Genomic DNA, 6226 nt, shown 5'->3' with positions numbered 1-6226 from the left:
CCCTACCAGCTTCGATACTTCTACTCAACCTGCAACTTTTACCTTGCAATTTTGGTCTTGCAGCTTCCAAGGAAACCCTATATCAACCTCCTTTTGAGACCTTCCTGGAGCAAGACAGCTCCTCCTAAGTTCAATGAGTTCTAGATAGAGTATCCTTCCCTCTAGCTACAATATGTTGCACTTCATCCTACTGCAACTCAACCCTACAATTTCGACTTCCTTCTGCAAAACCAAAAACCATAGAACTTCACATGTGTGAGAGATATAAAGAACAAAGAGCAATATGTTTCATCCTTCTTTCTTCTCTTAGACCTTCACTCTCCTTCTTCTAGCTTCCCAACTCAAGCTCAAAGTCTTTCTAGATAGATAAAACTTGTGCAGTGAGTGAGTGTCAAATGAGGTTGAACTGCCCCTTTATATACCCTTCTCAAGGGGTCAAATTCCCTCTTTTAGGCTGACCTGATGTTTCTAGGGTCAAATTGTACTTTAAGAGTTTCCAAGACTTTCTAGACTAATAAATAATTTTTTTTACAATTACATTTTCCTTGCAAGGCTCTTATAATCATTATGTCGACTCCTTTGACTCGTGAAAATAAATTCTAGGACCTAACAAACCCTAAAAGCACAAAGAACATGATTTTACCTAGAAGACCATCAATAATGAGCATGAAACCCATGCTTTAATAATAATAATTTTTTCTTTTCTTTTCTTGTTTGTTACATAGGATACATATTGAAATGAGTACAACAATTATGAAGACTGAAACTAGTTACATTTCTCAACACTCCCTATTAACTAGGGAGGTATTCATAATTGTACAACCAGTAAAACATCATATATCAAACTAAAGACTTCTCATATGAAGATTCATATTGATAAGTCATACTTTAACCATCATCATCATGATCATGATTGTCTCTGAGGCCTAACTAGACACAAGTACTTTAATTAAGAACATTATGTTGGGAGGCTTTACGTGTGATACCGCACTACCTCTACAAGGTACATACCCTGTTAGGTCCCTATAATACTAGTGATGCCCCCATTAATATTGTATTTGTATCCCTTATTAATATTTTTGTGCCCCTATTGTCCCCATATTGTTATTACTGTGCCCTATACAATCCCTCTATTGTTATTTTTGTGCCTTTATATTATTATTGTTAGGTTGGCTTGGTTATACTGTGACCCCTTAGACTCCTATATATAGAAAGGAGGTTTTTTCATTTGAATCATCCAAGAATTGTTCTTTTGTGTAATGTAAAGGAGGTTGTCCCCTCGAAGAGGTTGAATTCTAGGGCGTTCAACTATCTTTTCTATCTTTTTGTGAGCTGGTTTCATAACATTTGGTATCAGAGCTTTGGATTCTATGGTTTTGCTGTTCCAAATAGGTCATCGTGGCATTTTCATTATAACTTTTTTTCTGCGACATTTCAGAAGAGAAAAAAAAGCCCTATTTGAGATGAAATCGCACTGAACCTCGGGTCTGAATTTCAAAACTTTTCGTGCTATATTTGCGGAGATATGATTTGATGAAGTTGGTCTTTTTGTAGACTCCTGAATTACATTCCAAACAGGTGACCTCGGGAAATTCGTCATAACTTTCTCTTTGAGCATCAGATTGAAATTTTGTAAGAAGGTACAGAAAGAGGACGGACTGTAGTTTCTTGTAGATATTTTTCAGAGCCAAAGGTTGAAACAGTGACACGTGGCACTTCCTACAATTTCACTCTCCTGGAAAGGTCTATAATCAGGTCATCTTGGGAGATTGTGCATAACTCTTCCTTGGAGAATCCAATTTGGATCATACTAGTGGCATTGGAAAGAGGACGAAGAGGGCTACTACATGTCACAATTTCAGAACTAGATAATCGGAAATTACAGAGATACATCAAATTCAATATCAAGCTCCTACAAAGTGAAAAAAGGTGTGTAGTTTTTTTTTAAATTTTTGCATAAGCCTGGTTTGAAAAAATAGTTTGAAGGAATTCAAAGGGCCTAGAAAAGCATTATTATTGGTAATTGATGCCCCAAGGAAAGAAAATGCAAACACCTAGTAAGCAACCTAAAAGCTCTAGCATGACTCATGAAGAAGAGGAAGAAATGCAACATGATATGTCAACATTACGAGACCAAGTGCAATAAGTGTCACTTGCACAAAAAGTAACAGAATCTAAGATGGATGGTTTAAAGAAAGATGTAGAAGCTAAGATGGATGGTTTAAATAAAGGTGTAGAAGCTAAGATGGATTGTTTAAAGAAAGGCGTAGAAGTTAAGATGGATGGCATGGAAGCTAAGATGAATGGCATGGATGCTAAGATGAATGGCATGGATGCTAAAATGGATGGCATGGATGATAAGATGGAAGAATTGAAAATAAATTTGAATAAGTTGGTACAAGAAATGGTCACTAATGGTGAAAGGGTAGTAAAGGAAACTCATGATGAGAACAAAAGAAATGTTAATCATGATTCCATAGACTCTAATGTTGGATCGAAGACCCACCATATTCCAAAAATCAATGTAAGGAAGTTTGATGGCAAGGATCCCGCAACATGGATATTACAGATGGAGCAATTTTTTGATCTCAATAATGTGCAAAACACACAAAAGGTACGTATTGCAACTTTATATTTGGAACCAAATCAGTTTGTATGGTATCAATGGCTTTGCTCTCATAAACAAATTATCACTTGGGCAATTTTTACAGAAGAATTGACAGCACATTATGAGGATACAAAAAGCAACACTTTTTTTAGCCTATTGATAAGTCTCAAACAAAAGGGTTCAATAATCGAGCACATTGAGGAGTTCCAAAAATTGAACATAAGGGTAAAAGATATTCCAGAGTAGCATAGGATTGATGTTTTCATAGAGAATTTAAAGGATAATATCCAACATGATGTTTGCCTTTGGGAACCTAATTCATTAGAGAAGACATTTAGGTTAACAAGAAAAATGGAAAGCAAAATTATGGCAACCAGGAAGCATACCACTCACAACTATAAAGATGGAAGTGTTGTTGCCCCTAGCCTTCCACAACCTATAAGGTTGACACCACACTAAAGGTCATAAGTGTGCTGAGACGAAATTATTCCACATAGATTGTGAAGAGGAAGAAGAAAAGGAGAAAGAAAGGTCAAAAGAAGAGGATATACTCAAGGAACAAAGCCTAGATAAAGAAGAAATGAATCCGACCATATCTTGTAATTCATTGGCTGGAATTACCACTCCTTAAACTATCAAGATAGAAGGGCAAATCAAGAAGAAAAAGGTAATAGTGTTGATTGATTCAGGAAGTACCCACAATTTTATTCATTGTAAGATAGCAAAAGAATTGAATTGCTTCCTATATCTAGCACCAGAGTGTCAAGTGATGGTTGCAAATGGAGGAACGATAAATTGCTCTAGAAAGTGCCATAATATCAAGATATCCATGCGATAATATGTATTGAAAAGCCTAATGCTTTCCATTCCAATGGGAGGCGTTGATGTTGTACTAGGATTCCAATGGCTACAATCCTTGGGTACAATAGCTTTTAACTTTCAAGAACTTTTCATGAAATTTTATGCGAAAGGAAAGGAAGTTGAATTAAGGGGTATTGCAGGGAAACTGAGAAAGATAATAAGCTCTAACGGTATGACAAAGCTTCTAAAAAAGGAACAATGAGGTGTAATTGCATAATTATGTTCGCTAGATGTTTCCACATCAAAATCATCTATTTCTCCAGATCTCCAAAAAGTCTTGGACAATCATTCCAAGGTATTTGAGACTCCCAAAGGTCTCCCACCTATTCATGATCATGATCATGCCATTCATTTGATCCCAGGAAGTGTTCCTCCAAACATTAGGCCGTACAGATATCCCTATGCCCAAAAGAGTGAAATTGAACGTATGGTTGCAGAAATGCTTGAGGCTAGTATAATTCAACCTAGCCAAAGTTCTTTCTCTGCTCCAATAGTATTGGTGCACAAGAAGGATGGATCATGGCACATGTGTCAGGATTATAGGGAGCTCAACAAGCTCACTATTAAAGATAAGTTTCCCATTCCTGTCATTGATGAATTATTGGATGAATTGCATGGATCAATTTACTTCACCAAGTTAGATCTTCATTCAAGATATCATCAAATCAGAATGAAGACTCAAGACATTCTGGAAACAACATTTAGAACTCATGAGGGTCACTATGAGTTTTTGGTCATGCCTTTTGGCCTTACCAATGCACCTTCTACATTTCAAGGTTTGATGATTTACATTTTCAAACCCTTCCTTAGAAATTTGTGTTAGTATTTTTTGATGATATACTAATCTATATCAAGTCTTGGAAGGATCATGTTGAACACATTGACAGGGTGCTACAACTATTGGAGAAGAAACAATTATATGAAAAAAGATCCAAATATTTCTTTGGAGTACAAGAGGTGGAATATCTGGGTCATATTGTATCTCATGAAGGAGTTAAGGTAGACCCTAAAAAAATTAAAGCCATTAAGGAATGGGAAATCCCCACATCCATAAAGCATGTGCGAGGATTTCTCGAGTTGACAAGATATTATCGCAAGTTTGTTAAGAATTATGGGAAAATAGTAGCACCTCTAACAACATTGTTGAAGAAAGATGCATTTTCATGGACTCCAGAAGCAACAAAGGCCTTCAAATATCTTAAAGAGGTAATGTGCCAAGCACTGGTCTTAGCTACACCAGACTTCACAAAACCTTTATTGTGGAATGTGATGCTTCCGGAAATGGAATTGGTGCTATTTTAATGCAAGATGAAAGACTCATTGCTTTCGAAAGTCGTCAAATCAAGGGAAAGTATTTACACAAAGCTATTTATGAGAAGGAAATGTTGGCAATACTACATGCACTTAAGAAATGGCGACCCTACCTAATGGGAAGACACTTCAAGGTAAAAACGGATCATGATAGCCTTAAATACCTTTTAGAACAAAGATTATCCTCTGAAGAACAACAAAAATGGGTCACAAAGATGTTGGGTTATGACTTTGAAATAATATACAAAAAAGGGAAGCAAAATGTTGTGGTAGATGCACTCTCAAGAAAGGATGAGGATGCAGAAGCATTGTTGTGCTCCATTTCTATTATCCAACTAGATTGAATAAACGAAGCAAGGGAGGAATGGAAGAATGATGAAGAAGTGTGGGAAATTATTCGAAATTTACAACAATATTCCAGTACATCTGATACATTTAGCTAGAAAAATGATTCTTATGGTACAAATATCACTTATACCTCTATAAGAATTCCCAACTCAAACAAAAGATTCTTCTGGAATTGCACGCTTCTCCCTTAGTAGGGCACTCAGGATTTTTACCACAGGGTTAAGAAGGAATTTTTTTGCGATGGGCTTAAATCGGATATTCAAAAGTTTGTGGTGGATTGTTTGGTATGCCAACAAAATAAAGCTGAAACAATTAAGACACCAGGTCTATTACAACCTTTATCCATTCCAAGCCAATGTTGGGAGGAGGTTTCAATGGATTTTATCACAGGTTTACCCAAGTCTAAGGGAAAGAGTGTCATCATGGTGGTTGTTGACAAACTTACCAAGTATGCACACTTTTGTGCATTATCACATCCATTTAAATCTAGTATAGTTTCTACGGCATTTATGGAAACAATTCAAAATCTACATGGAAACCCAAAGATTATTGTAAGTGACAGAGATCCCATTTTTACAAGAAATTTTTGGACAGAATTATTTTCTTGTCTTGGTACTCAGTTAGCTCATAGCTCATCTTATCATCCTCAATCTGATGGGCAAATTGAGATAGCAAACAAATGTTTGGAAGGATATCTTCGTTGATTTGTATTTGATAAACAGACACAATGGGTCAAATGGTTGCCTCTGGTTGAATAGTGGTATAACACTTCCTTCCATACTGCAACAACAATGACCCCATTTATGGCACTTTATGGATATCAGCCACCAACCATCACATCATATTTAAGAGAAAATTCTAAGGTTCAAGTAGTGGAACATCACATCGAGCATCAACAACAAGTTCTCCAACTCTTAAAGGATAACCTCGTGTTGGCGCAAAATAGAATGAAACAACAGGCAGATCAACATCGTAGTGAAAGAAGTTTTGATGTGGGTGATTAGGTGTTCCTACGGCTACAACCATATAAACAAATGTCCCTCAAGCAAGCTAAGAAGGATAAAAAATTGTCACCAAAGTATTATGGTCCATACAAGG

Source organism: Pinus tabuliformis, chromosome 6, assembly GCF_031772625.1.
Source record: "Pinus tabuliformis cultivar Carrire ecotype Pingquan chromosome 6, CPIR1, whole genome shotgun sequence".
NCBI classification, from domain to species: domain Eukaryota; kingdom Viridiplantae; phylum Streptophyta; class Pinopsida; order Pinales; family Pinaceae; genus Pinus; species Pinus tabuliformis.
The sequence above is the reverse complement of the archived record's forward strand: the minus strand, read 5'-3'. Positions refer to the sequence as shown.